Genomic DNA, 6,527 nt, shown 5'->3' on the forward strand with positions numbered 1-6,527 from the left:
CTAGTAGTGAGGATAATAGAGAATCCCATGACCTTCCCAGTCATGCACAATATAGTGAAGTAGTGGCATCCCTGGGTCTGTATGGCGCGGACTGAGATTAACAGTCAGGATGTAATAGCGTCTGCCCCGTATAGATCTATACATGTAGAGTCGTCTCCCTGCTGGAAAACTCCGGGCGTAGTGAATAGCGAATAGAGTATCTCGTAGCGGGTTAGTGTATTATTGTTTGTTTAGTGTTTTCTCTATTGTTATAGTGTAGTAATCTGTTAGTATTGATCATAGTGTATTCTCTGACTTGTGTATTGTCTAGTAATAGTGAGTATTATAGTGTAAATAGTAATGACTTTAGTGAGTAGTAGCTGCAGGAACCGTAACCATACCTATTATGGTTATCTTAGTAGAATGGTTATTAGCACGTTAGTGACTTTATCGTTGAGTGAAAGCAGTAACATTTGTATTCCATACTGATATATAGATTATATAACTAAGAAATCAACGACAGTCGGACGGATAACCACTACCCTAAGCCCACAATCAAACAAGAACAGGAAATAAGGCGAGATATCGGTCCTAAGTCCTCCAAGTCTTACTTATATAAATATATCAGAGTGGTTACATTTTATAAGTAAATTGATTAAATAAAAGTATTTTTCCAAGAGAACATTTAAAATCTGACTCACTGTTTAAAAATAGTTTGAAAAGGGTAAAACCCCTTTATAAGGCATAGGGGTAAATCACATGTGATTTGCACTAAGGGTAGTGAATCACATGTGATTAACCCTTGTAACGCGGAAATCGTTCTATAAAACTTTACATAAACATTTTTAATTGACTTGTATCTCCCCCCTAAACATTTAAAACATTTGAAAGGTTCATTAAAGGGGTATGAACTCACCTGAAATCGCGGAAATCGGGCGAATCGGGTAAATCGGGTAAAAGTGTCGACTGAGCGTTTGGTACCAAATAACCACTTGAGCACCTTTTAGGACCCTAATGTCATATGAAATGTGTATTTTGCAAGAAGTTAATCATCTTATACTTTTCATTATAGTATTTGGACATTCTAGCACTGTTTTCGTGATTTTAAGGCCTAGAAAGGGTTCCCGGGAGTGGTACAAGGCCATGGATGATTTACGGAAGGGTCCATGAGTTCACTCTCTTAGAGTTTATGGACTAAAAGCCACCCATTGAGAGTTTACGGCCGTAAGCCCCCTAGGCTTGGCCGTAAACTCTTGTGACACTCCAAAATATGTGTTTAGGGCCTTATCTCACTTCCTTAATTTAGTGGTGTGTGTTTTGGACCAAAAGGGAAGGATTAACATCATAATTTGTGACATTTTTGGGGAGTTTACGGCCAAGACTTGGTCTTGGGCCGTAAACTCCTATAGATCCTTCAAGATGTAGGTTTTACTTGTACAACATGGTCTCATATGCCTTAGATAAATCCTAGAAGGTCCTATAGTGAGTTTGGAACAATTTGGCATGAATTTTTGGGGAGTTTACGGCCCAAGAACATCCTTGGCATAAACTCTTCATTTGGTATCAAAATGAGATGTTTAATGGTACAACACACTTCCAAAGGCCTTAGATAAATTCCTTTCATGCATTAGGGTAGTTTAGGGGCTTGTTTGACACAAAAGTTTGGGTGTTTACGGCCCAAGCTTAGCCTTGGCCGTAAACTCCTCTTTTTGTGTTCAAATGATGATGTTTGATGCTTTTAGGCCTTCCTTGATGTCAAGTCCAAATTACTAAACACCCTAGAAGAGTTTTTGGGGCTTTAAACATAGATTTATGGGGTGTTTGAGGTGTTTACGGCCTAAGCACAAGCTTGGGCCGTAAACTCCTTTTTAAGCACCAATTTCTTATGTTTTAATGTCCAAACTCTTCTAGTTATAAGCCTTAATTAGTATACTAACTTACAAGAAGGAAAAACTTGGTCTTTGGCATGGTTTTGGGGGTTTACGGCCTAAGGAGCTTCTTAGGCCGTAAACTCCTCTTTGGTTCTTGATTCCTATGATTTTGGCCCCCAAATTCAATGAAGCATCACTAGAATAAGATAGAGGATGAGTACTTACGTTTGGAAGTCGGAAATTAGCGGAATCGGGGCCGATTTCGAGTCTAGAGAGAGAAAGTAGAGAGAGAGTGGGTGTGTGGTAAATGAGTGTTCAAATGATGTGCACACCTATTGCATATGTCTCGGGTATCGCACCCGATACACGGCTACCCGATGTTTAAAGTTAACTAGGTTAAAACTTTTTACCCGGGTGAAGTGGTTGAAAAGGTAAAACAACTCTATTAGGTTAAACGGGGTTAACACATACGAGTTATATTTCTTATGATAGTATTAAGCCATGCATAAATTTAGATATCCGGATATTGACGATTCCAAATATTACATAAAATAACGTATAGTGACACGTTCCGTTAGTGAAAATGGGATTTGTAACGGAAATAGATTTGGGGTTGTCACACTCTTCGACAAGACTCGCCGAGTCCAAGAACAGACTCGCCGAGTCTAAGGCTATCTTCAACCTACTCGCCGAGTTGTTCATACAACTCGCCGAGTTCCAGACCATCTTCATCCAACTCGCCGAGTTGTTCTTCCAACTCGTCGAGTTCCAGCTCATCTTCAAGCAACTCGTCGAGTACACACATGTGACTCGCCGAGTACCACCGGTCTGAATCCATTCAGAAGCATTCCAGGCCATGCAATTGCTCCAAAACATAGATCTAGCCTCCTACAACTCATCCATCACGTAAAGTGGCAAACTTTACGTGAATCCAAAGAGATCTATGCATTTTGCACATTGGGCTAGGGTTTGGGACATGATAGCTCCACTAAACACTCCAACACAGGGACTTTCATGCTCTCTGATCCTTCTCCAATCTAGATCCGAGGTAGCAACGTCAGATCTAACCTCTAGACTCCAATTACATCCAAAGACAAGCTCCCCACAAACCCCAAAATGAAGAAACAACATAACAACAGCCCAAGAACGAGATATTACCTCCAAGGAATGCCCCAACTGCAATGAAACTCGAATCCAAGCAAAGCCCCTTGCTCCAAGCCTTCAAACTCCCAAAATTCCTTCAACAAACACCTCCTTCAAGCTCCCAAATGAGATATGATCACTCACACACGAAGGCTAAGGGTTTCTGGACTTGAGGATGAATAAAGAGGCTGAGAGAGGGCTGTTATGTTCTTTATATAGGGCTCAACCCCGAGAATTAGGGTTTTCTCCACTCAGCGCCTACTCGCCGAGTCCATCCTACTGACTCGCCGAGTCGGCTACTTAACACGCGACCCAGTCGCGACTCTACTCGCCGAGTCCACCCATGGACTCGCCTAGTCACTCTTTCCCAATTTACTCTTTTAGCCCTTCTACTTTACTCTTGATATTTCGGGATGTTACAATTCTCCCCCACTTAAATTAGGCTTCATCCTCGAAGCCTACTGCAATTCAATCCCAACGATACTCCCACAACGCGCCACCTGGCCTTAACCGGGCCAAGTCCCTCAAGGCATACTCATCGAAACTCAAACACACTTTCTCTTTCCTTACGGTGTCCTGACCACCGTCTCGAGCCGGGCACCGGCTGTACCCTCTGATAATCACCCTCAACAACCGCGAATTACCCATGACGCATCACTGCCCCAAATCTCAACAATCACTCGACCCATAAGGGCTTAGAAAGCCATGAACCATCGGATCTCCGATCCGAATCCCACTCTATCCATTCCGCGACGACGGAAAGACCCATTCTTAATCTCAGAGCAACTCCCATGAGTTCTCCTCTTGCAATCACATACACATGCTGAACTTTCTCCAGCACCCTCAGGTTGTGAAAACCTGATACACTGATGATATCCTCCAACATCCCCCAGGATGAACCACTAATACATATCCAATACCCTGATCAGAATCACACTGAGAGCCCAAGGCTCTCTCCATGCATCCCTTCCGAGTCTCTTGGCTCTACATCTGCGGAATTCCTCCACAACCTCAGCAGACATCCCAAACCGGATGAGCTTCTAATCCACTGCCGCAAACACGCTGCTCAAAACCATACTCGAATTACTCTAATCATAACTCTGCTCTACTGCTTTCACTTCCGTGAACTTGCACTCCCTCTCGGAGTTACACACCTCTCTCACTTCCTTTTCCAAGGAATCCACTTGGCCTTATTGCCACTCCAACAAGTGCCACGGTGCTCGCCCAACGCTACACCACTCTTTTTAGCGTATCCGCTATCCATCCAACACACATACTCTAACTCTCATTGCAGGGACTCTCAAGCCCCTGCACTATCTCCACTAATCAAGATCACTACCCGGGGCCAGACCTTCTAATGCAATCACACTGCAACATACACAAACCATATCCTCAACTGATCCAACAATACCTGCAGAGTCTTCAGCATGAATGGACCGCCTCACCAGGCCTTTAGTCCATCTGGACCACTCTCAGAACCTTCAGCCGATCTGGACCGCTCTCAGTGCCTTCAGTTTGGCTGGACCGTTCTCCGAGCCTTCGGCCTGACTGGTACGCCTACCGGCCTTCAGTCTATCCGGACCGCTCAACTAGCATTCAACATTCCGGGCTATTCCCCCCCCCCCCCCCCCCCGGAATCCTCCCATGCATACCGTTCTAGACCTCTAGGGGTTCCGAACTCTAACTCCATCATACGTACTCGATCCCGTCCTGCTCCCAGGCCCTCCACAATCAAATGCCCTAGGTCTGAATCCCGCCCCGCATGTCCGACACTTACTCCTATCAGCCTATACTCTGGGCTGACAGAACACTTGCTGAATCTCAACAGCTAAGCACTTTCAATTACTCATCGATCTCCCGGAGAATTCCCCAATTCTCCCCCACTTGGGCACTAACTATCAACCACCGGTCGCCATTACCGACCTCCCAGAACAAATCTTGCACAAAGTAAATACTTACACGCGGACTGCTTCTCACAAGCATAAACAACCTTAACGAGATCTCACATCAACGCTGATCAACCTGCTCGAAAGAAACTCAATCTGCATCTAACCACTCCTCAGAAAGCAGATGCTACCCGGCCTGCAACCCAATGCCAGGTTTCCACTAATAACCCTCATGAATGATAACCAACGGAATTCCCAAAACAATAGCCCATAACCAAAACCACAACCCGCAAAATGACGAATACCACATCGAAAACCAAACAAAATACCAGCTCATAAACATTACACCACAATAATCACAAGATAGCAAGATATCAAGAAAAAAACATACCCGCAGTTGCATCCGACACTGCCCTGACCTCCTCTGCTACAAGCTGAAAAACACGACCCTGAGCCCTTGGGGGCTTTGCTCCACCCTGACCTCCACCTCTGATCCTCAAAGTGGCCGGTGCTGGAGTCTGCACCGGTCCTACAGCAAGCTGTGGACAGTTGACCCTTAAATGCCCAACCTGATGACAATGATAGCAAATCCTCAAATCCCGAACTGGCGTTGATTGTCGAAAATCCATCGCATAGTGCCCCTCCTTTCCGCACTTGCGGCATGCACCACCGGACCTACAAACCCCGGTGTGACCCCTCCCACACTTCCCACAAGTGTGGCTGCTCAGATCCCCCACTCTAACATCAACGGTCTTGGACCGTTTCGGCGCCGGCTGCGACTGCACCGGAGCCTGCCTCAGCTCACGTAACTGCAACTCAATCTCTAACTCACGCCGCCTAGCGGCCTCCTCCAACTCCAACAATGTCCCGCACCTCTGAGCAGACATAAACTGCCTGATGTCCCTCTTGAGCATGCTCAGATATCGAGACATCTGAGCCTGCTCCGAAGCGAACTCTAGGCAAAACATCGCCCTCTCAGTGAACATCCTGGTGATCTCAGTCACCGACTCCGAACCCTGGTTTAGCTCAAGGAACTCCTGAGCCAATCTCTCCCTCTCAACTTGCGGAACATAACGAGTGCTGAACATTTCTCTGAACTGATCCCACGAAACCGCAGCCCTCTGCGCATCCGAATATGACCCCGTGGTCAATCTCCACCAATCCTTTGCCCCGAGCCTCAACAGGTTCAGAGCACACCTCACCCTCTGATCAGCAGGGCATGAACACGTGAAGAAACACCCTTCCACGTCTGATAACCACCTCATAGCAACAATCGGGTCCTGAACTCCATCGAATGTGGGAGGCTTCGTATTATCGAAGTCCCGATACTGAAAACCCCGACTAACTCCTCCCCCTGCCGCTGCTACAGCCGCTGTAGCCGCCGCAACAGCCGTCTCAGCGAGAGCCGCATAGCGCTCATCAAAATACTCAACCATGGCAGTCTTAATCGACCCAAACAACTCTGGCAACTCAGCCCGGAACAACTCAGTAATCTCATCATGCAGGATCTCACGAATCCTCGCATCCAACTCGCTCGTGCTCATATGACCGATAACCTCGGGCGGCACCGATCCGCCTGGAACTCTCTCTCCAGCTCCCGATCCTGATCCGGATCCACTCTCATCATGCCTCGGAATCTCCATACTGA

This window comes from Lactuca sativa, chromosome 9 (genome assembly GCF_002870075.4).
Source record: "Lactuca sativa cultivar Salinas chromosome 9, Lsat_Salinas_v11, whole genome shotgun sequence".
Taxonomy (NCBI): domain Eukaryota; kingdom Viridiplantae; phylum Streptophyta; class Magnoliopsida; order Asterales; family Asteraceae; genus Lactuca; species Lactuca sativa.